This window comes from Bombus fervidus, chromosome 11, assembly GCF_041682495.2.
Source record: "Bombus fervidus isolate BK054 chromosome 11, iyBomFerv1, whole genome shotgun sequence".
In the NCBI taxonomy this organism is placed as follows: domain Eukaryota; kingdom Metazoa; phylum Arthropoda; class Insecta; order Hymenoptera; family Apidae; genus Bombus; species Bombus fervidus.
Window position 1 is genome coordinate 1,110,215 of NC_091527.1, and position 25,541 is coordinate 1,135,755.

Below are 25,541 nucleotides of genomic sequence, written 5' to 3' on the forward strand. Positions count from 1 at the left end.
GTGTACATCGGTAGCAGCCAAATGTATCAAATACTAGCTACACAAAGCAACCTAGACGTCTCTGTGGACTCTGTTTCACGTAGTTTCCAGTGTCCAAGAGATCATTCACAGTAGAAATATGTTAACAGTGAGTAATGAAATCGGGCTGGACGGGATTCAGGTGGAGAAAGAATCTGTAACCCGTTGCAGATTTTTCACGGTGGCATCGGCTCGGACACAGAAAGAGAGAGAGACAAGGGAAGGAAGCTTGTCAGGCTGGAGAAAGATACGAGGGTGAAAACAAAGCGCGAGATGAATGGCACTTTTCGCGTGACACCCGCGAAAAACGTTTGTCCTGTGCGAATCTTGCAGCTCGAAGCTCGTAAAAATTTCAACAAGAACGCCTCTTCCGGGGCCGCTCGTGATTCCAGGCCTCTTTCTCTGTCTGCCTGTCCGAATAGAACAAACAAGATCGTTACGTCGAAGGAACAGTGTAATGGTACTTGTAAAATCACTCGATTGTTAAAGTAAACGCGTTTTTGATGTTTCAAATGTCGCGCTGGAGCCAATTTCACCGAAATATTTACGTGAGGAGACTTGGAAAGGTTAACCTGGATGTGTCACAATATTTTCTCGAATATCTTTCAGATTGATGTCGCGTTTCCTTTATTTGATATATATCTATCATTATTGTATTCATAGTTAATTATCGTCTATCATAAGAAAATTTACCTAATCGTATCGTATTGATAGAATTATTTAAAACTGTCTAATTTTCCTGTACGATATATTTTTTTTTATTTTCAACCATTTTTAAAATACTAGCGTTATATTCTATTTCAACGTATCTCTTATACTGAGTTTCATTCTAAAAATACTTTTACTTCTTTTCATTTTAAAGATACTTCTAGATCTATAATTTTAATTATTCGGCGATCGAAGGGCCGCGAGATGTTTCAATATCGCTACACAATTGTGAATGTTTCATTAATTGATACATGCGCGGTAATAATGATCATCAGCCTGTTATTTCATAACAAGGAAGGGTAGAAAGTTGTACGAAATGGAAGTATTAATTGAATTCAACGACGCACGAAGTACACTGTAACTTGTTACTCTTCGTATCGCGGTTGGCTAGCCACAAACGTGACTGAAATCGTTTCGCTGCCCGTTAATTATTTCGTGCTTACACCAGTATCCGTCTTTAATTAACGAAATTATCGTTAATCGAAAGAATGAGCTGGTAACTGCTTCGTTTCGTTTGTTGTTGAATAAGATTGTTCTTTAATGAAGATTTAAATTAATTGAAGCTTCGAATTTATGTGGTGTTAAGTGAGATTAGATAACTTATAATTACATGTGTGTATCATCTTTCCAAAACAATCGTTACAAGGTGATTTTATTACACCTTCTGGATTTTTTCAAAGTCGTTCGCGTTATTGGTTCATACACCAATATTTTTGAAATGATCAAATATCTGAACTTTCGAGTTTCCAGCATTTCGAATCTTTAAAGTTTTAAATCTCTAAAGTTCCACATTTCCAAGGTTTCAAATACTTTCATTTTCAAACTTCTATATATAAACTTTCAAATTTCTAAATCTTCCAATTTTCAAACCGTCAAATCATTGATTTCTCGAACATACAAATTCCCAAATTTACCTTCTACTTACACGTCCATTCGCAACCATCGAAATCACAATTTGAAAAATTCACCGGAAAACAGCTTCGACTTCCAACACGTCTTACCCCGCCTGTATACAGGCGCCGTGCAATCGTACAAAACTGTATAGGAGCTAAAAAGCACGTAGAAAATGAAAAAAACAAGAATCAAGGAGTCAAGAAATGAGAAAACAAGAGGAACACGAAATGAAAGGAGCAAAAGCAGCGCGAACCAAGGCGGGGTAAATAGATAGAAATCGGAAATAGAAGCGGGTGAAGTGGCGTAAACCAAAGAGAGGGTAGTAGAAGAGAATGGAGAGAGTACGAAAAAGTCAATAGAGTTTTGTAGGTATACCAGTGGGAAAAAGTGCTTGTACGTCGCGTATCGCCCCGCTTAATGACCAGAACAGTCGACGAAGACTGAAATTAAACCGTGTTTTCTAGTTACTTACCGGCTGAAAGGCTTTCAATTCCAAGGGTTAGTGACGAACGAGAGTGAGAAAGAAATTTTTTCTGTCGACTGGGAAAGAACTCGAAGATAGAGTAGGACGTACAATGGTAGTTTTCTTCGCGTCTGACACGTAAAGAAACCGTTTGTTTACCATGAATTATGTCACTCGATATCGCAGTGAGTGGGATAAGAAGACAGCCGAAGAAAGGGAGGCTTAATGCCCTGTAGACCGGGCAAACTTCTTTAAGTGTCGTGTTTATGGAACGTCTAAATGTTTGGGAAAAAACATCGAATAGGTGGAAAATGATTTTACCATTCTCAAATTTTGTCAAGATATTTTTAAATTTTTCTAACATATAATATTCCTAAATTTGTCTAAAATTGTATAACCTTGTTAAGAAGAAAAAATGATATGATAACAATTTTTTTCAATGAATTTACTTAGTTGAACTTTGTGTTTTCACTTAATCAAGGTTTCATTTAATATTTTTTGGATCAGTATTTTCTCCATTTAGATTCTATCAAGAGAATTTTGCGGATTGTTGGCGATTTCAAGTACGCGACGCAGTAGGAGTATAAGTTTGATAAGCATTTCAAGTCTCATTTCAATTTGACAGTTTACACTTCACACGAAAATTTCATTTGTAAATTCAACAGGACTTTACTTAACGTAAGACACTCTTAGCACGTTTCATCTGGAATCCGAGTTACTATGTAGGTACTTCGATATACCTACATACGATGGTACTATATACAACGATACTGAGTTACCAAGAGAAAATTAAAAAACATGAAAATTTAGAAACAGATTGTACAATAACATATATATGTATGCGGTACAGAAGTTTACAAATATATTACAGAAAAATTTGGATAACGTAGATTATATCACATATGTAGCGCTATTACGTTGTTCACTGAATATATTAAATGTTCCAATCATGGCACAAACTTCCTCTTCAAGCTATTTAATAAGCCTATCACAAGACAGTGCCATCGAGTAACCAAGGAAAGGTCACTAGAATCTTCGGGATTTATCTAAGGTACAGAACAAATTTCTCATTGAAAGAATTTACCTTTCCAAGGAAAAACCAGTTCAACACACGATTCAATACGAACCTCAATCACGCTACGGTCGAGACAGAGAAACTAAAAATGGTTCGCAGCAGGGACACCGGAAGTCGTCACGTCAGTCATCCGGCAGCGAAAAAGTCTCTCGCGTTAACGAATCGTGAAACTCGAAACATCGGAGGACGAAGCGAGAGAATTAATTGACCAATCGGGAAAGAAACGTACTTGACCTTTTTTGTCTGTTAGCAGGGAAAGGAAGGAGAAAAGATCCACGTATTTACGAGTACGAAGCTCGATGAGGAAAACAAGCACGACCGGCTGGAATAAGTCTCTGGAGAGCTGAACGACGAGGAGGAGCACTTTTACTTCTTGTAACAGGCTCGCTTTGTCGCGCTTAATTTCAGAGATTTACGAATCGATAGAAATTTACGCAAGACACAGGCCAAATTTTATTCTCGTCCTCTCTCTCTCTCTCTCTCTCTCTCTCTCTCTCTCTCTCTCTCTCTCTCACTTAACTTCGAAGGTAGCTTGAATGGATTTTAAGCGGATTTATACGCTTCCGCGGTTTATGTGTCGAGTACTGGTATACTATACTTCGTCATTTATTTCATAGACTTCGTTGTTTCCTTCGGCGACGATCGATTCGGCTATCGTTCTGTTTGCTGTTATAGCGACGAATTTGCCTGGTCAATAGTTTCGATAGATTTAGGGTGAATCATTCAATGTAATGTTAAGTCTTTGATTCGTGACAATGACCAAATATAGTAAAAAATGGTAAAAAAGTGTTCATTTATTTTGGAACTGAAATTGTGTTTAATTACATACAATATAATACAATATATCAAGCTATTATATTTTTCATATGTATTATATTCTTGTACAATTTACGTCTTCAAGAACGAATTTACTAAGGTTGTAAGAAAATAATAATCTGTAATAATAATATCTTTAACAAAACCGATTTTGAATTCTGCTATACATTATATCCTCTTTCAAAAAACATTCGAAGAGGTATATTTCAAGTTTCTATGAAATTGTCGGAGAAAACATTTCCACTATTCGATAAAAGGCTAATTTCAAAAATTGAAGAACTCAAATCAACAAAGTTGAAGCAAAGAAAAAAGACACGAAAGTCAAAGCGATTAACGAGTAAATACTTTCAAATAAACCGTAAGAGTTAAATTTATTCAGTTGGTGGTATTCTGTAAACGTTCTAAGAGTGTTCGGGTAGCACCGAAGTGTCAAAGAAGACATAATCATCTTATAAACCCATAGTGGGTTTCATACCGAAATTTGTCTATGTGGAACGTGAAAAAATTCTTAGTCTATCGACGTTTATGGCGTTCCATTGCGGAAAGCAGAATTAATACATGACTATCGTTCGTAAAAAAAGTCGGTTTCATACTGCTGAGAGGTTTTTTGTCGGCCGGTGAAACAAAGAGAGTCCGGAGGAAAAGTTGGTAAAAAGAGGTCGGCATGAGGGAGACAGAAGATAAAGGGCGAAAGCGTAGAAAAAGGGAGGGACGTATCTTCTGGGGCGCATCAATCGCGAGGAACGCGAGAATTATCCCGAGTGAAACCGCGAAAACTAAATCCTGGCCTGGGGAAAGGCGAAATTAATGCTTGCGGCTTGCTACGACAGAGACGAGTGCAATTGAGGGGACCAAGAGGGAGAAAAGAAAAAAAGAAAGTCCCATAATCTTGAGAGGTTTCTTACGAGGACTCGTGAGGATGAAAATGGACAGCCAGGTCGGCTGAAAGGAGTCAATGTACCTTCCTGCGTGCGTCACTTGCGAAAAACACGAGTTCTTTACGAATCGACCCTCATTGATACTCCACCGCCATCAATTATGCCACCATCTCGCTTCGAACGCAAGGTGGCATCTTTAGGCTATAGCCCCACTGTGTTTCCCCATAAACATCCCTCGCCAACCCTCTTTTTCTCCAGCGTATTCCTCGAGGTACGTTCCGTTTCTACACAAGTTTCTTTCACTAGTTTGTACTTGTTGTTTTTCGCTTTGCCGCTTCTTCTGCTTTGTTAAGAAGTTTGTATAGGTAGGTATATATGAATTTGTGTTAAAGTGTATATGTCTATAGGTTTGATTGTTACTTTGTAACTTATTCTACAGTAGTTCGTTTTCTGTTGTTGGTTAAGCTTCCTTTGGGGTTTCATTGGGAATTTTTTGACGAACTTTGCAGCGTATTTTATCATATCCTTTTGCGACAATCGAACTGCTGATGAATATATTGCCAAACTTGCAAAATGGAGAGAAATAAGGAAAATAATCTTCATTGGTGTACTTTACTAAAAATCATTCGAATCTCCAATATATATATCCAATATATATATCTCCAATATATATATATATATAAAGGCGTAATAAGTCTATAAAATTACGAAGTTTTATTTGTGTTGGTACTTGGGATATTTTAATTCATTTATTTTGAGACGTTAAACAAAAATGCGAAGAAGATGCAGCTGTTTAACGCGAATTATATTACTACGTGTAACGAAGGAAGTAAGAAAACAGTAAACTACTACGTACAAGTGTGCACAATTTACAAGATCTTGTGAAAGTATCAAATATATCTAAGGAAAAATCTACTCTTCTTATATTACATTGTTCTCGTATAACTATGGAGATACATTTTACACTATTTTCGAGTCACTTTAAAACTACTCGAAATACCTATTTCTACAATCTTTATTATACGTGCTCCGTTTAAAACTACTTTCTAGCTGTGATCCTTTAACTCGGTTTATTATTAAAACAACGAAGAGATATTAATAAAATTCTCTGCAAGCGTCATATACATCCGTGGAACCTTACAATATCGTCTCAAAGTATACTCTACGTTATTTTCAACATTCCCCAAACATACTAAAAAAGATCTCCTTCTACAATCTTCATTCTATTTTCTCCGTTCAAATTTATCTTCTACCTACAATGACTTAACTCGATTTATTATTGCAACAGGAAAAAGAAAAATCTGGCCATAAGACCGTATTAAAGTCTCTAAAAATTTTTCGACGTTACATCACTCTTACATAATCATCGCATTATTTCAAACACCTTAAAAATCTTGAAGAATCTACTTCTACGATCTCAATTCCATTTTCTCCGTTGGAATCTATGTTCAATCTACAATCACTTAACTTGTTCGACTATTCAAATAAGTCGAAAATATTTAATTAACTTATCAGATGGCCACAGAATTCTACCCTGGAAACTTTCTCCCGCTACCCCTGTAAATCTTCCACTTCCCCTCTACCATCGTTCGAAATACGTTCATTGATCCTTCCACTCTGTTGGGAACCTTCTTATTCCTGGTCATTCCGCTACCATTCCTTTCCCCTGTCAGCCATCCTTCGTTCCGGAGGAATGGCACCCGTTGGACCGTTTAAAACACGAGGTGGGCGCGCGCACTTTTCCGGAGAAACTCGACATCCGGTACGTCAATCCGTGCCCCGTTGCTCCTTTTAAGAGCATCGATTCGACTTCCGTACAAACCACCATCGAAACGACTGTTACTTCGTTTGTTCGACTTGTCGGCCGACAAACGCAGAAACTTCGACAACTGGCCCGGCCGGAAAAATTAAGTCGATAAATCTGTAATCACGTCCGCCCCTTCGACTGTGCCAAGCGAAATTATGACGTTCACAACGGCTAACCGGCCACCATGGATCTGCCCCAGCTGGTTCGCCCTTCTTTTCAAGGTGTAAAACATTCTTTCTTACTCCGGTCGAAGAAACATTGCGGTGTCATAAAATAGTTGTTCGAGGTTGAAGTCTAGATGGTCGAGTATTTAGACGAATAGACGGGAGACGGGGAAGGGTGAGGATTTGGAAATTTGGTCAAGGCTGTATGAAGTTTATATCGACTATAAATTTAGTATATTCGATAAAAAGAGAATTAAATAAACGATAGAATACCACAGCTTTCTCCCTTTTGTAATAGAAGTTCTCTTCCTTTTTTTTCTTTTTTTAACATGTACAATGTAAAATTTCTTTCAATTTTCATTATAAACAAAAAGAATAGAAAAAAGAATGATAGACACGACCTAAAGGATAAAGTTCGTGTAAAAAGAGAAAGAGAGAAAATAGAAAATAACCGAAAAATACAATAACACAAAAAAGGACAATAGACAAAAGGACGGCACATCTACAGTGCACAAAATATACTCCAGAGTAAACGAAAGAAGAAAATAGCAGAAAATAACCAAGAAATCTAACAACAGGTAAGACAGTAATGCATTGTTTGGAAAATAAGAGACTCCAGACAAAACGGAAGAAGCGTCAGCAAAAAATAACCAATTCTAAGGAACCTATCAGAAAAGTAACAGAAAAAAGAATGTTACGCATCTGTAGATATAAGATGCATAACCCGGGAAATAGAACACACTATGAAGAATAGGAGAAAACCGGCAAACCGAGAAATCGAATACCAAAAAAAACCTCATGGAAAAAAGTATATTACATGCATAACCAAGGAAATAAAATATTGTGAAAAGGAAAAACGAAAGAGCGAATCCGACATTCCCATTCCTTAGACAACCCTCGACATCCTTTCAGCAATACCTTGCCACCTTCGCTTTATTTCCCAATAATTCGCACAATAACCCGGCTGCATAAATCAAGCAACGCGGCCAACTGACAGCAATTCCCTCGTCTCACGATCCAATCTCACGAACGTGGAACTTGGAAATCGTTGTTACCCCATTCCTGTTCCAGCTGAACGGTGCGAGCGCGAGGGACAAAACGTTTCACGCGTTGAACTCGAAGCAAGAACGACCGATTACGCTCTCGTCGAACGAATTCCGTTGCGCCGTGTAAAACACGATAGCGACGATGGTGGAGGAAGAAAATAAGCGAACACGAGTCGGCCGCGAATCGTTCGGTGAAATTTCGTTTGTCTGACCTTCATGGTCGTCGTATTCTATTCGATTTATGAAGTAGGAACCTCCATGCGCGGGTCCTCGAAGTTGAAGAGTCGATATGAATATTTCTAGGTCTCCGGCTGAAGCTCGATATTCGCTCGCGACGAACAGAAGTATTGGAAACGCGCAAGAAGTTTGGACAATCGAATTGTTTTACTTTGACTCTTGACTTACTTGGCTTCGGTTCGAGCCGATATGAGCGTGTTCGATAAGAGTCGAAGGATCGGGACTTTCGTTATTTGGGCAAAGGATATGGAAATTTTCAATCGATTTTGGAATTGGTTAAGATGGGTTTAGTGATAGTGAAAACTGAATTAATCGTTGATGTGTGATATTGAGCTATACCTGCGCAGGAATTATGGTTTCTATAGAAATATCGATTAGGTATATTGTTATATTAGGATTATGTTTCTGTAGGAATATTGATTATTGATATTAGGATATAGGAGGAAGATTGATTATATTCATAATATAGTTTAGTTTGAACTATGAGTTTAGTTCTCATTTCTTAGTGCAAATTGCTTGTACAAGTTATTTGAAAATAAATCAAATTTGACAAACGTACGTATAAAAGAGAAAAAAATACAAAGAATGTAAATTGTAAGGTATAAGTGTTGTTTAAAAAACAAATTGTTAATGCTGTAAACTAAATGTACAGTAAAAATAAAATATAAAAAAGGTGGTAAATATCAATCTCCAGCCTACAATAAGATTACAATTTTTTATCAATCCATAAAACAGGTTTCCCTCGACCGAAGAACACTTATCGTTCATTGTAAGATGAAGTCGATTCTTGCGACGTTCCATTCCCATCGGGTTGACACGAACAAACCCTGACAAATCTCTGTTGACTGGCGACAGACGAGCGACACGTATGTAAAGATTCGACTTGATCCTTACAGACATAATCTGATCGTAAAAGAAGCGGAAAGGGCGCGGTGTCGAACATCGATGATTATTTTACGAGCGTTGAATTTACGAGAATCTCCGTTTTCCGTATTATCACCGGCTTTTATTAGACCCTCCAGATGTTTGTTCGAGAAAAAGAGCGCCGTTTCGATACGCTTAAACGATTCGTGATTTCTTCGTGACCGGAGAAATTACTTATTACTGATAAGGATGCATACGGAATAACTAGAAATATTAATGAAAGGAACGTACGACATTTTATGGCGAATTGTGATTTTTTGGAATTAACGCGCCAAGTTGCAAATTTTTAGTGACGACAGTAGTTTGGAATATTTAAATGAAAAGATTTAAAGAGTTTAACAACAAACGTTAATTCGTCTAAATGAAAGATACAGAAATTGAAAATATAATTTTCGTTGTACGTTTAAACGAAAAAGGCTAATTTTCACAAAAATGAAGAAACGGGAGAGGCTTTTTCTGGTGCACGCATGAAACTGGCACGGAAATGACAAAGATAACAATTAAGAAAATTCAAATGAGATAACTGGATATAATATCAGCGAACACACCTGCATTTATGTCGAGCATAAAACCATTTTGTTCTCTTTCTTTCTAGATAACATAACAGTTAAAATGTGTGACATGTTAAATATGAATAAATGTTACGCTTATATAATATATAAATATGTATATGCGGTGGCATAATTTTTTAATGGAAAATACCGGATCCAAGAGAAACGCGTTGTGTTATATTTAATAGTATATCATATCACTGAATTGTACAACAAATAAGAATGCAACGAATGCGAGATTCGTAACTTTTATAAACGCATATAATGTACGTAATTTTCATGCCACAGCACCCGTATATCACGCAATGGTAACTTTTTTAATTTTCGTATGTCTTTATCCATTTTCATATCGAGATTTTTATATTTGCAGCGTGTGCCTTTTGATCTAGTATGCGTTTTTATATGCGTGTTTGTAAGCAACATAGTTGCGCAGTACGAATTTCAGAGTAAGCATAGTTCGTCAGTACTAAAGAGAAATAACGTTACTGCGCCTTTGAGCTAGTAAGCTTCTAATGATTTCAAAGAAGGCATCACTCTTTTCATCATTACGTTACGCTTCTTTCGTATATATTTTTCCAGTTTTTTCAACACACTTTTTTGGTTTCTCTTTTGTAAAATATGATTTGGTAGCTTTTTAAAAGTTACTTACTTAACAGATTCTTACTACTGATGAGTCTTCTAAAGTGTCGAACTTACCTGAAACAAACAAAATAATTTCATCACCACAAATCGTTATGAAATATTTTACAAACATGAAACTCTTTGTTTTTACAAAATAGTTTAAGCTTGAACGTACAATAGCACGTTTAAAAATGCACAAATTCAATTTCGTTTTTATAATATCTTTTATTATATGAACATTAAAGCTGTAATTCACAATTCAAACATTTTTCGTCATTTAAAAAGTAGCTAATTATGAAGTAGTATTAGAATATTTAATTCCAACAAACCTACAAATTTAATTTAACTTCTGTAATACTAAATTTAATATACATATAAATTCAGTTCCATTTATATAATATCATATTTTTGTAACGTAGAGTTTAAAACGTGTAAAAATTCGTCGCTATTTACAAAACAACATTAGTTCCAGCGAATAATGAAACGTTTAATAATCCACAAATCCAATTTCATTTTTATAATGATGCATCCAGATCCACGAAATCCCTTCAAAGCCCTGTCAACTCATTTCCACGGCGAAGAAAAACGAAGGAGGAGTTCAATTTTCTAAAACAAACCTCACAAAGAAGCTCTTCGAACGATCGATTCATTAATCCATCGCTTATCCATTATCCCTAACGCTTCGAACTTTCCTCGAGCTTTCATTCATCTTCACAGTGCGCGCACTCGCGTGCACCTAAAGCCCTTTCCTCACCGGAGAGATACACCACTGCCACAACGGGGGAAAAACCAAATTCATAAATCATCTGTCTCGATACGAGCAACTTCGTGCAACGCGTGAAAAACTCCAACTTTCTCCCTTGAAATAGAGCGTTCCCCTTAAGGAACGAGGAGTTCACCAATCTCTCATACTTTACCACCTCACTTCGAACAGCAAAAAAAGTTCTAAGAAGCGACAAAGAAAAGAGACGGATTTAAATCGTCGCTTTTATCATTGCCTTCAACGTTATGCTATTGAAGTCCCGATTAGTTGAGGATGTAAGTTGTTTCGAGTATTTAAATGGTAGAAGTATGATTTGGAAGGAGTAAAAATTTAGAAAAATTTCATTAACGAATAGAATGGTGTTACGTTCTTATATCGTATACAGAATTTTGTGAATAATAATAATCTTTTATTGATAGTGATCTTTCATTGATAAATCTAACTAATATTTTGTAAAATCAAAATGCACAAATTTTCTGGTATCAAATATTATAGTTTCAGTATAAATAATAGAAAGTTATTTATATTTTGATCGTAAAACTTCAGGAGAGGGATTATGTAGATCTTGATAGATTTGGATATTTGGATATATGAAGGTAAAGTTAAACGATTTTTCGATATCAAGCGCTGGTTGCAAATATAAGCTATATATATCTTAATCGCTACAACTGAAGGAGAAAATTATTTGTTTCGAGTGATAGCAACTTTATGAAGCTAAAATTGAACAACCATTTGGTATTGCATATATCAATTGCATTTATATTCCGGTTCCAAAAATTTGAATATCGCGATCAAGACAATCGCGAACAATTAAAACCTACTCTATTTTACTTAACGACATGTATCTAGCCCTCGCCATATAAAGTTACAATTCAACCTTATCACATAAATCCCACGAACGATAAAAAAAAAGCTGCGCCAACTCCCTTACCGAAAGAAGAAATATAGAAAAATATAGAACACATCCCACAGAAAATAAAGAAATAAAAATAGAGCAAAAAAGGAGAGATACAATGCATCTAGTGAACAATAAAAGCAGTGAATTTTCCCTGGTATCGTAATCTCTTTCCTCTTTCAACTCCATCGGAGCCACGTTTCGGCTCATCTATACAAGACACCCTCTCGTACTTTCCAAAATACGCCGGTGTGCAAACCGAATCTTGTTCTCAGTGAAATCACGACCGAGAGCTTTCCCCCCGATGATCAGAGTTTTTCTTCCTCTTTTCCGTTTCCCTTGGTACACTCGGAGGATTCCCATCGGAGGAAGATTTGTCCGACACTCTTACAGAGTCTAGAGGATCTCTACCCTTTTCTATGACCGGTGTCAAGCCGACGGACAACGAGAGAAGTTGCGCGGAAATGGCGAAAAATTCGGACGTGGTACGTGTGGCTAGCGATGAGGAGGCGGCACGTGTGATAAGTTTCCCAGTTATCACCAGATGCCGGCCAACAATTTATTTTCCTCTCCACCTCTTTCCTATCCGCCCGAAACACGCTCCGCCCTTTTATCCCCTATCCGCCTTTACCGATAGGTAGTTCTTTTCTACTTCAAACTCCATCCTTCTCTCTCATCTTGTTACTCTAGCTAGTTGATACTTCGTTTTTTGCAACTACGTTTTCTTTTTTCTCTTAAGCTACTCCCGATTTTTTGATTCAATTTATCCTTGATTTGTATTATCCTCCTCCTTGCTGCATATTCCTTTCAAAAATTACAGCTCGCTTATTGTAGGAAATGGAGTCGATCGGTCAAGTTATCAAAATCTCCTTTTATCACACAGCGACATTAAGATCAGAAAATCGAACAAATGTATTTATTTTATCTTTCTTTCGTAGTCTCCGAGTAGAAAATAAAAATATTGAGACGACTATAACAAAAGTCGATATTTGCTCGATCTTTTTTTATTTTTAAGAATATATCGCAATTATATTGCATGTTTATTTGTGTTTCACTTAGTGTTTTTTCGTGTTTGATATCGCTTTGTTACTTTAGCTAGCTGCGTTTACTATTTTTGATTTACCTTTCTTTTTGCTTTTTGCGATGGCATTTCATCACTTTTTTCTTTTTTTTAAATATTTATTTCTATCGGTTGGACATTTATCTATTGTTTCTTCGTTCCGGCTTTTATTTTGTACCTTTTTGGATTTTGGAACATGTACATTGTACATGTTTGTTCCTATCACACTTGTTCACTTCTTTAATTTTATATTTTGTTGCTTTTTCATTTTTATTTCTCCGCTTTTTCTTTATTTATTTCAGCTTCAAAGCTCTGTATGCCCGGTCTATTTTCAATTCTCGTCCCTTTTTGTGTGAATCTTGTCAACTCTTTATCCTGCTTTCAACCGTTAATTGAGAAATACTAATTTAAAGCTTTTCCAAAATTGTCTTTTCTGTAAACGTGACAATTCATTCAATTTTTTTATAATTTACCTATTCACTGACTGAATTTACAAACGTGGTGGCCAATTATTTGGTATCAATTATTTACCCTTTGTTAACATATTATTCCTCATTAGCAGAGTTGATTATTCTCAATTTACATCTAGTGCCTCCTTTATTAATATTCATACTTCGCTCAGTCAGCATATTCTTGGGAGATTTTTTTTTATTTCTGTCCTGAGATTTCTCTCTGTCCAAATTTCTCTGGGTATTTTCAGTTTCCAGTTCTTCCATCCCTCTACTTTCCGAGGATCCTTCTTTCACTGCCATAAAGGCTTGGAAGCATATAAATATAATACACGCGTGATATTTTGGCCTGTACGAATCGGAATAGATTCTGTCTTCTCCATTGTCAGACTTTCCTTTTTCTTCCTCCTATTTCTATCTATTTATTCTTTCTATCATCCTTCCTCCTTTATTAGTATTTATCTAAACTTGGATACTTTCTTCTCAAAGGCAGCCTTCTCTTTGTACGTAAGATTTTCCGCATATTTTCCGCCAATTATTTTACGTCATACTGTGAGTTATTCACATTCCTCTTCCCCTTTTTCAACTTACGCTATGACATTTCTCAACAACTGTCGTCTGGAATATTCCATTTGTAAAGTAAAAACGAAGAAAAGACCTTGAATACAATCTTTCTGTGCTATTAGATTCTAATTGCAGAAATAAGACGAAAAAAATTATTCAAATCTTTACACTTTCTGATATTTTCCTTACACCAAATCTCTACAATTTTCACTCTTTCATGCTTGATTGCCATTTACAATACATTACCATTATTTACATTACACTATGATTCTCTGGTATAACACCAGATTCACACTCTCATTTTTGATGATAGTATCTCAACAATTCCCTTCCATTTATAAAATAAAATATATATATCACTTCCCAAAGGCAGTTTTATTTCATTATTAAATTATCGTTGTAGAAATAAATTAAAGGCAATTGTTGAAATCCTCTCATTTCCTAATATTTTCCTTGCACCAAATCTCTACGTCGACGATCGTCCACTGCTCATATATCCACCTTTGACTTTTCTAGTTTCAAACATTTTTTAGTTTCTTTGTGTTCTCATCTTTGTCTCTGGCTCCACCCAATTGCCTCCATGAACACCCACGTGCGCGCGCGCACACACACACATACTCTCTCTGCATGTTCTTTTTATTTCTCTGTTTTTCTCAGTGTTCCTCCTTTCTCGATCTCTGTATGATAGGTACAGGATACACAGAGTCTCGTCTCGAGTTCTCTCAACCTGGTTTTTTCAGCGACGAGAAAAGAAAGTCTCCTCGACTCAGTCCACGTAACGCAAGGCCCGAGTCATAGATACGTGTATTAAGAACGATGTAAGCGGGCCGTTTTTTCTTTGCGCCGTGGCACGGTGCTTGAAGAAAGGGAGAAAACAGAGTCGTGGGACGTTTGCACGGAGCGCGAAACGGATGTTCTTGTGTGGATCTTCCTTTTGAGAGAAGATCTCCACCTGCTCGTTCTCGAATAATTTCTACGTCCTGCCTTGTACTTTGTCATAAAACTTTGCCATAATGCGAAGCATGGCCATTTTTAAAGAACATCCCGGAGTATGTCTATGACATAGTGTTTTAAAACGTAATTTTCGCGATATATAAGCGAATTAATATTTTTATAGGAATGGCTTTGTTGAGATACATCGAACGAATTACATTTGTCAGTTGTTTGTGATTTCTTATTTAATATATTATATTTTATCTTATTTTTTTATTATACAATATTATAATATATTATTATTATTACTATTATGAATATATTAGTCTGATTAATCATATCAAGGTTGGAAAAGTAGGTTTATTATTATGCAATAATTGATTTTAACTGCTATATATTCTGACGCAGATTTTTTCTTGCACGACTAATGAAAATAATACTTTTTTTCAAAATTATTGCAACATGCGTATATTTTTAGTAATAAGTATTGTAAGTGGAAATTTAATTTTCTTTGTTAGTAGTAGTCCATGATGTTTTAATTTAAATTATTATAACTTATGTTGTTTCTGCTCTTACATCGTAGGTTACTAGGTATACATATACATATGATTTGTATAACGATTTTTGTTTTTGAACTCATTTGACGTATTTAAGCATGAATATTTCGATATTCAGTATACGAATATTTTCTGGATTATATATTTTTTTAAATATTTTGTAAAAGATTTCCTTTTACAAAAGATTTTAAAGATTTTAAAATTATTTGATATTTTCAAATATTTCAATACAAGATTAATAGTACAATAAAAGACCTTAACCTTAGGACTCTGCTCCGGTCGCGAAATTTTACCCTTGATATTATGCAAATATTAATCTGACAAATTATAATTAGCATAAGAAGACACAACTATCTCTCTCTTTTAATTAATCATACAGTTACATCTTCTGACAAAGTTGAAAATAACTTTCCACCCTCGCAATTATCACAGAGAAACAATTTACATTAATACAATACATTTTGCCACTAAACTGGTTTTCTAAAGTCAAATATACCTATTTTTTTTATCACATTTCTGAAGATACAGCAAAGATTATAATATATAAAATATTTCTTATACCCTTTTACCCTAAGACGAAGTACTATTGTTATCAAATTGCAACATACACTGCTCATAGGAGATTAGTTACATAAGCCAAGCAAATACAAGTAAAAACGTCCTATAAGTTTAATAGACTGGCACTTATTCATGTGATATCGTAATAGTAAATGATTTTTAAAAAGCGATTAAAAACTCAAGCTTCTAATTTCTCTTCTTATTTTAATTTCTTAACATTCACATTTATATAAATCTAAATATTTCTGAATCTAGTTAAGTACACATCACTAAAAATTCGACATTTTACGTATTTTATAACCCAATTTTATCTTTTACAACCTAATATCTTATAAAAATCGACATAAGGATAAAATCGCTTTGAAATTAAAGCGCAATACATGCTTTTCCAGAATCTCTACGGCGTTAATTATTAACTTACATAGAGAAAGAAAATGTAAGTATACCAAACGGGTGGAGTCCGTCTAAGAGTTGCATCAACGGTTATTAATGTTTCAAGATTACTATCTCTTTGAGCACGCTTTCTTCTCAGCGTGGAACGCCGGAAAATTCTATTCGGGACAATTTTAGCAGAATTTTGTGCAATCCTCTGGCCGAAACGTGTACAACGTAAGTAAATACAACGGAAGGAAGTATTTCGAGACTGGGTTCTCGCGGCGCAGGACGTCGATTAAAATTACTGCTCCAGAGGTGGCCACGTTGTTCCTTCTAGGTTTCGTCAAGTTGTGTGATGTCGGAAGTTTTGCAAAATTCGCCCGCCATTCCGATATGGAAACATAATTATGAACATACAATTTGTCGAAAGTTTACGTTAATTGAATCGAGACATTAGATTAAATATTCAGACCATTAACAACCATTAATATTACGTTAACGTAACATTACATTTAAAATCTTTATCTTTTTGTTTTTTTAAATTAATTCACGGTTATGACTTAAACTTTGCTTTCTCACATTGCGTTTGTGAATTCGAAGGATCTATTTAATATCTTTTTCATGGCTATTTCTTTTTTATTTTTGGACCGTACAATTTTTTAAGGTTTCTAAAAAGAACGTAAGACACACTTTATTAATTAACTGAACCAGAGCATGATCTTAACTTTTCATCCGCAACCTTTCTTCAGTAAGTTTATACAGGTAATTCAATTGTAAAGTAAATTCCAAGAATTTTCGTTGCTATAACTTATTCCATCGCTATGAAGTTTCATACAATATATTTCTATCGAATAATAAAGTATGTAATCTTCTATCATTTCTCTCGTGCCTTAAAAACAATAAATAAAAATTATTCTGCTATCAAGTAGCTCGTGCATAAAGAAGTATTCGAGATCTTTTAAAATCAAACATTTGCAAACAATAGTAATCGCTACTAAAGATATCAATTTTCACCAATTAATTTCAACTCATTTAATTTTTCAAGTGTTACGGAAGTAACATTAAAACTGTTAGTATTCTCAGCTATTTAAAATATTCCATGCGAGTATCTGAACTCGTTTTAGTTTCAAAACTGTCAAGCAAAGTGCAATCGTTATTACGGTATTACATCTTGCCAACCAATAAAATGTCCAATTACTCAGCAATACGAGCACCTCGAGATTTTAATTATCCATTCTCATCCACGTTGACCGTGCTCCTGTAGCCGCAGTGCAATCATTATTCTTCTAACCTCATCAATTATACGAGGAAACGCGAAGAATCTCGCGTCTCCGACGTTCAAGATCGTCTGTACCGGTGGACCGTCGAAAAAACTGACTATCATTTTCCTTAAAAATATTCTTAACGTCAGTGATGGGATTTTAATAGCGGATCGTCGCCTTAACGACGCTCCGGCTAACTTCGTTAGCTTCGTTAATATCCTCCACGGCTGCTAACTTTTCTTATTTTCCGTCCAACTTCGCCGTTATTGCATTCCATTCACTCTTCCATTAACAAGCTTATTGTTATTTTTCTCTTCCACCTTTGTTTATGACTTTTTTTCGATGCATTGTTAACACTTCAACGACATAAGAGTTTCATCAGTGGACAGACATGGAATGGAAAATTATTTCAATCCTAACGTTTTAAATTCTGAATATGCGGTCAAAAGAATTTTTTAATTTTTATATTTCGAATACTGAATATTTAGGCCGAGAAACTTTTCATTTATGACATTTTAAATATTGAATATTTGCAAAAGAATTATTTAGTTCCTACTATTCGAATATCGAATATTCACTGAAAAGAATTTTTTAATTCATAAATTTCAAACACTTGTTTGACGAGTAGGTATTTGGTGAAAAGAATTCTTCAAATCAAACATTTCGAACACTAAGCATTAAATAAAAGTAATTTTTTATTCCTTACATTTTAAACACTTAACATCTGAACAAAAAGAAAGCTTGATTTTTCTTTACAAGAACAATCTTAAAAGCAATCTTGGTACAATGTGTGTTATGCAAGTAAGTACGTTAAACACGTGACACATGAAGGAAATGGTAATTTATAGGTGAGTCATTGCGATTACGGAAGTTGAAGGATAGTTTCCTTTACATATAATTAAGGGAGAAAGCATAAATAAAAACAATATCGATCTAAGAAAATAATAAATTTCTAAGTGTGCCATTGAAATTTTTAGTCAGGAAAAAGTTCGCTGTGTGTATAATTAATCGCGAAAACGTAGTTAACAGCTACTTCGACTCGAAAAATTAATTATGTACCTTAGATCTGAAAATCTTTGCATAAAATCTACGTTTAATTCCTCAGTTCCCTACAATTTATTACCGAACTTGTTATCAAAGAAGAGGAGGGGGCGAATCATTAAATTCATATTTTATGTAAATTGTGAGTTTCTCGAGAAAAATTCTAGAATCAGTTCCTTCTGTTATAATCGACTTGTAAAAAATATACACTAATTTTGCCTTTACAGAATTTTTCAAGATTCTTTTACAAGAATACTTAAAATAACCAAAATCGCAAGCAATTATAAAAATGACAAACTGTTTCGTCCTTAGTCCCGTAAAAAATTTTACAGTTCATTGAAAATCAATGGATCATTCACGGCCAACGGAAAATCGAATCCTCACTTCTCCACATACTTACGCAATAGTTTCATCTCTTATCCTTTCATCCCCCATTCATAAATTTATTCTATCTCACCATTTCCTTCACAGGCAACAAACTGGAGCTTTAGAACACACATACACAATCTGTTGAAGGTAATCGAACACTTGTAGGTAACTTTTATGAATACATATTGTTACATAGTTATACGAAACATTTTGACATTTTATAGACACTGCTATGAAACTTGACTATCACGATTACAATGATGAAGTTTGAACCAAATTTGAAAACATATTATAGAATTTGTCAGATATATTTCTCAGAGATTACAAAAGTATTTATGCAACCAATTATCCATTATGCTAATAAACCTCGGCCATAATACGAGATAAAGATAACGTATATTTTGTAGTCTCTATTTGTGGACTAATAAGCTGAAATGAATAACCTATTATTACTACTATTAATAAATCTCGATACTCAGTGGAAGCGTGATTATATTTGACATTTGTTATATTCTTCAGATGACTATTTATGGCGTATAATTTTGCACTAAGTGTATACGATAATATGTAACAATATATATATATATATATATATATATATATATATATATATATATATATATATATATATGCAATATCTAGCGATAAGTATCTTGTAATTGGTATATAAATTTTCAAATCGGATTCAAATTTGACCAATATAATCACGACAGTCGTGTCTTACAACAATAGCAATATTCAAAAAGTTTGATATAATGCATACAACACAGACATCAAACTATTCCACGATAAGTTTCCAATAACCTCGTTACGATTCGGTGTAGAATCTAAAGGCCGCCATAAAAATCGTCAAAGCAAGCAAAATACGCCATAGAAGAATATCGACGCATGATACTGGACGAGTACCCAGCCATACCACGTAGCCAATTGATTTTTAACTAACTTCATCACCAATTGTTCCTCGTCAAACGTTCCTCGATTACCGGAAACTAAACCTCCTTTCAAAAAAGAAATCTTCATTGTGCACAAGCGACACTACTTCCCTAATCGAATTCCGCTACCAATACTACTAACATCATTTTCCACGAAAAACACATTGCAAGATCCTTCGGTAAAATGAAAGGTAGGGGAGAAGAGGGAGAAGGAAGAAAATGGAGGATAGAGAACAAAGGGCGCGGGGCATGCTTTCGAGGAAAGGAAACGAGATTTTTCGAGAGGAATAGAGTTGTGCTTGAAAGCACAGCGGCGTGACTTCGTTAGTCTCATTATCAACAGGATACTAAGCGCACCCTTTTCCGGCTATCTCGTTTTTCCGACGAGCATTTCAGCTTCGTTACCGTGCATTTCGTTAGCCCGCGCCCGTCGATGTTGCCGCGCCGCTCATAACATCGTTAATTTCGCTTTATTTACTTCCCACGTTAATTGACGTTGTGCGAGAACAAAAGGGCGAGCAACGCGACCGCGTGCACGCGCCTCTTCCAATCCGCACGGAAAATTGGCTCACTCCCTCTTATGTTTGGTGCTTCAAACCCCGTTGCTTGTCCTTGGGCCGTCATAGAAAAGGGAGAGGTAATCTTTTATGGGAAATTCATGGCTAATTCGAGATTTCGTGCTGGAAAATGCTTTAACGACGTTTGATGTTGGTTTTTGCGGTTGATTGAAGGTTTTAGTAGTGGTTTGGTAAGAATTAGAGATATGTAGAGTTCCGTTAATTACTTCAATAGGATAATTTTTAACGACACAATAACAGGGGAAAAGCAGAGAATCGTTTTCTTTTTTTTATAGCGGATTTGAGATTTCGCACTGGAAAAGATTTTAGTTACGTTCGATGTGTTTTCTGTGGCTGATTGAAGATTCTAGTCATAATTTGGTAGATAATGATCGTAAGGAGTTATTATAGTTTTATTATGAATTTTAGTAGCATGATTTCAAGCTCTTATACGTTGTTTTCGACACGTTCGTAACTTTCTGTTGGAAATAATCGCGAAAATGTTCGGTGTAATTCTCTATGGTTAATTTAATATTCTATCGTTCTTTATGTGTACAATAATGAGTCTAATAAGGATAGAATAAAGTTTTCTATCTTAATAATTCTTATATTGAAACTTCTAAGAGAAACTTGAAACTTCTCAACGGATAAAAGTGTGAATTTGTTGAAGAATGTTTTAGGAAGATACTCGAGAGAACAAAACTCGCTTTTAACTTCGGTACAAATTATTTCGAAGTATTTTAAAGCATCTTATACACATACTCTAATTACAAACTTCAAAAATTCAAGAGTACATTTTTCCACAGTCGTCCACTAATTCCTGAACCTTTAACGAACCTTCAACTAACATTCTCTTCGACATCGGATCGTGCTATCGATAACCTAACGTTGGTATGATAATTCGATGTTCCACGATAAAACGACGAAGCTCGTCGTCGTCGTCGTCGTTGTCAATGTGGCGGCGTTGAGAACAAAGGGAAGTTCATAGATGCTTGGAGAATAAATAACGAACGGCCGTGCAAAGGGCTGGAGTACGAACCGAAGGGTGGAAAAGTTGGCGAGCTGAGTTATATGACGTGCGGCAGCACACTTGGGGCGTGATCCGATGTGACGTACGATCAGAAGGCGATTTAATAAATTTAACGCGGCGCCCGATGACAGCGTGTCACCGGCAGACACGGACGATCGTTCGTGCGCGGATCCGCCAAGATCGCGGACGATCAACCGTTCAAGTTTGTCATTAATCGTCTAGATCGACTGGCATCGCTTTTACGGATATAGCAGGCCTCCGCTCACCGATTTCACATTGAGAGGATTCGAGAGAATGAAAGAGGGTAGTCAGTGTGTTTTGTCGTTGCAGTGATTCCTATTCGCGATTCTGTTTGGTTCGCGATGAAGAAAGATGATGATGTTTAATTTACTTAATGGATTTTGGCTACTTTTTTGTTCTAAGAGCTCTTTATGTGTTTTACTTTAAAATTGTCAATTCTTAAAGAAATAAATGTCATTGTAGTGTTATATCTATATACTTTTAGAATATTCAGAGATGAATAAATATCTTCTTTGGAAAATATAGGGTAACAGGGTTCAAGAAAATTTATGATTACTGATTTCGTGCAAATTTAATATGTACGCTGCTGAATTTCAATTTAAAGGCATGTAAACGTAATTAATGTAATCAATAATTAGATACAATCTTTACGTTTCTAATTTATGAAAATAGATATCTTGTATTCTTTTTTTTCTTTTTGTTTTTTTAGAGCATCTAGAATTACGAAAATATTTCAGAAAAATAATATACGTTGATAAAATTAAGGAAAATTTATTAGTTAAAAAGTTACCGATATGTGAGCTATGAAAGCTTGGATCTGCAATACTGTAAAAAATAATTTCTATCTTAATTATTATGAATATACGAAACCTGTTTAATTTTTTCGAGAATATTTACTCGCGTAGGTACCACTGTATTTTACCAAAGAAGATATATAATACCTTTCTTACTTCCCTGTTATAACAAACCTTCGTTGAAAGAAAAAAGCATTCTCATACACTCATAATAGCCAAAGTCACTGGCAGAGCATAAAGTAACACTGTACCGAAGAAAGAACGCGTACGAAAATGCCATGAGAAATACGAGAATTAATATCAAGAGGGTTAAAGCGGACACATATTTCTTCTCTTACCGAAAAGCACTCCAAAATCTGAGTTAACGCCAAGCAACCCTTAAAACGTGTCTGATTTCCACTTCTCTTTTTCCTAACTTTCTTTCGGTTTCGAAAATCAAATTCCACGGTCTCCTTCATCGAAGAATTTTATCGACTCGGGGCGTTCGTGTAACAAATTAAACTGCCAACGAATAGCACAGGCATGATTTACAAAATGCATATCCGGCCGCGCCCCGTCCAATTTCGTGTATCGGCTCCCCGTCCAATTTATAGCGTGGTATTTTCTAAACCAAGCTGTTGCATTATAGAGCAATTTAGCTGGATGTAATTTATGCTTCTGTAGTTCCGAAGAGGTGGGCGAGGTGTACAATAGGGATGATTGCTTGAAAAATCACGACGAGATATGACGGAATTTGCGGCCGAGATACCATAGAAAATATGTTTTGACGAATCCGACTTATCTGAAGTTACGTCTATTTGCCATATTTATAGTTGAATTAATTTTTATCTTTTAAATCTACATTTAGATTTATTTTCATCTTTTTGGATTTTTCATTCGAGTTTGCTTTTGTTGATATTTCGAATTACTTTTATTTTTCACGTTTTTATATTAAATTTTATTTTGATCTGTGACAAATATTTGTTTTTCAAGTTTACATTTGGATTTATTTTCGTCTTTTCGAATATTTTACTTAGCTCTATTTTGAGGCATTATAATTAAGCTTTGAATAGTTTATTCTACTTAAATTTCTATATTAATGTTTGTCTGTAATCATTAAATTACATATTAAATTTAGAATGATATCTTCATTTAAAATTTATCCCTTTGAGAATTATATATTGTGCATCTATTAAATTATATTATATCTATATATTATATTATTATATATTATAATGATATTATTATTATATATTTATTATATAAAATATATTATGTATGTATTAAATATCTTATTAGAAGGTATCAATGATTTAAATATAACTTTCTTGTAATAATACGCGGTTGGAAATTTTCTGCATAGTGATTAAAGAAACCTTGAGGACGTATGTGTAGCCCACCGAGCAAGTGAAACTCCGACAATCGTCCGAAGAATTGTTATTAGCTTCTCTGTATCCAACTTCGTGATTCTCTAAGAAACTTCCTAAGAAAGATAATTATGTCACCATATGTGCTATGATTGCTGTAGAAACTTTTTCAGGCTTTATCCGATGTTACACGAACTGCTTTGAACTTTGCACTCGAGGTAAGTGTACTATACCGTGAACTTCATGGATCTGAAGTACGTATAACTACTTGAATTTTCATCCTTATACGATTATTCAAGAATAAAAGAAAGAAGAAGAGACTTGATACTGCTTATCTTTTCTTCAGTCTCCAACTTGCGACAAAAAATATAATTCTCAAGATTTTCCTTTGAACAAAATATATTAAAAAATGCGACTGGTAATAAATTCTATTATTCGCTAATGTATGATAAACAACAAGACAAGATTTCATTGATACAATTGGTCAATCGAATTCAAACTTCGGAGAAACAAACATTTCACGATGCATGCGCTAACTTAATACGTTCATATAAATTTTACTCTAAAAAATTTCAATGAAAGACACGACCAACGAAACGTCGTCCGTAAAAAATTTTGCCAATGAACAACACATGCGAAATCGATAGAATAACGACCATAGACCGCATAGAAGTGATCAAACGCCTCTCATTACGAATCCGACAGAAAATCCTTCATGATTCAAAGAAGCATCCCATTCATAACCCTGCAAATTCTCTCTGATCGAATTAACCATTACAAACGTACGAATTCCTTCGCAATCAATTTCCTTTAGCAATGGTCGAACCTCATATTCCCTCTTAACGACCATCCATCGATATCGTTCATGGATTTAACCCTTTGTTAGTTCCTTTCACGTCGATCAATTCCTATTTATCCTTTTCACTCTGAACGAGCGTAGCTGGGGAGGTTACGTTGTTGCTTTTGCAACAAAATGGCTAAAATATATGAGAGCGCTCAGCGGAATCGTTAATCTCGCCGCAGATGATCCGTAGAAAGGAAGCGACGAAACGGAGTCTTGGACGAAAAGCTTGGAAGAAAGAGAACTTGAAATAGCCGCGGGTTTAACGCAGCAGATCATTTTGAAAGTTAAATCGTTACTCGTTGGAATATGATGCGAAGCACTTTTGATACGGTTTATACATATGTATATGAATAATCCGGATCGTTCGACACCGTGCAAGAATAATTGCGAGATCGGGATTGGGAATGAACTGTGGAATTAGCCGCCCCGGAATTCGTTAATTACTAGTTGGGTAGGAAGAGATAATTTGTGATATATAGTCTGACGGTATGATCCCGATTTTCGTCGAAATGAAAAATATCGGCAGCCAGGTGTACCTATCTCTAATATAAATTTTTATTGGTTAATACACGTGTGTGTTTGATTGTGGAGTTGCTATGTGGTGTAAATGGTAAAAAATACAAAAGAAGTAAATGGTAAACAATAATGATAAGTGATAGAGAAAATAAAAAACGACTTTTTAGTGGAAATAGATGTAAATTCAACGAAGAATACGATAAGAATAGTTATAAATGGGCAAGTAATTTATTTTAGCTGTCAGAAATATTGCAAGATGAGACAACTATGGTTGTAAGTGCTCAGTAGGTCATAGTTGAAATAGATGAAAGTATAATGTACACATAAATATTGTACATTTAACTAATCTAGTACTTACACGCATCTTACGATTTATTCTCTCTCCAAATCTTTAAATCAGTAGGAATGTCAGAAATGAATATTACTTAAGTAAAAGATATTAAAATACATGAAACGTATCTTACATTAAAATC

At 35.0% G+C, this 25,541-nt stretch overlaps 1 long non-coding RNA gene across 1 annotated transcript in view; it reads right to left on the reverse strand.

Moving 5' to 3' along the window:
• Positions 1-319: 319 nt before the first annotated feature.
• The window catches only part of LOC139992579 (uncharacterized), a 222,444-nt gene continuing 197,222 nt past the window's right edge, over positions 320-25,541 (reverse strand). Inside the window, exon 3 of the long non-coding RNA XR_011801147.1 lies at positions 320-428. This is a non-coding gene — a long non-coding RNA (uncharacterized lncRNA). The remainder of the gene's footprint in view (positions 429-25,541) is intronic.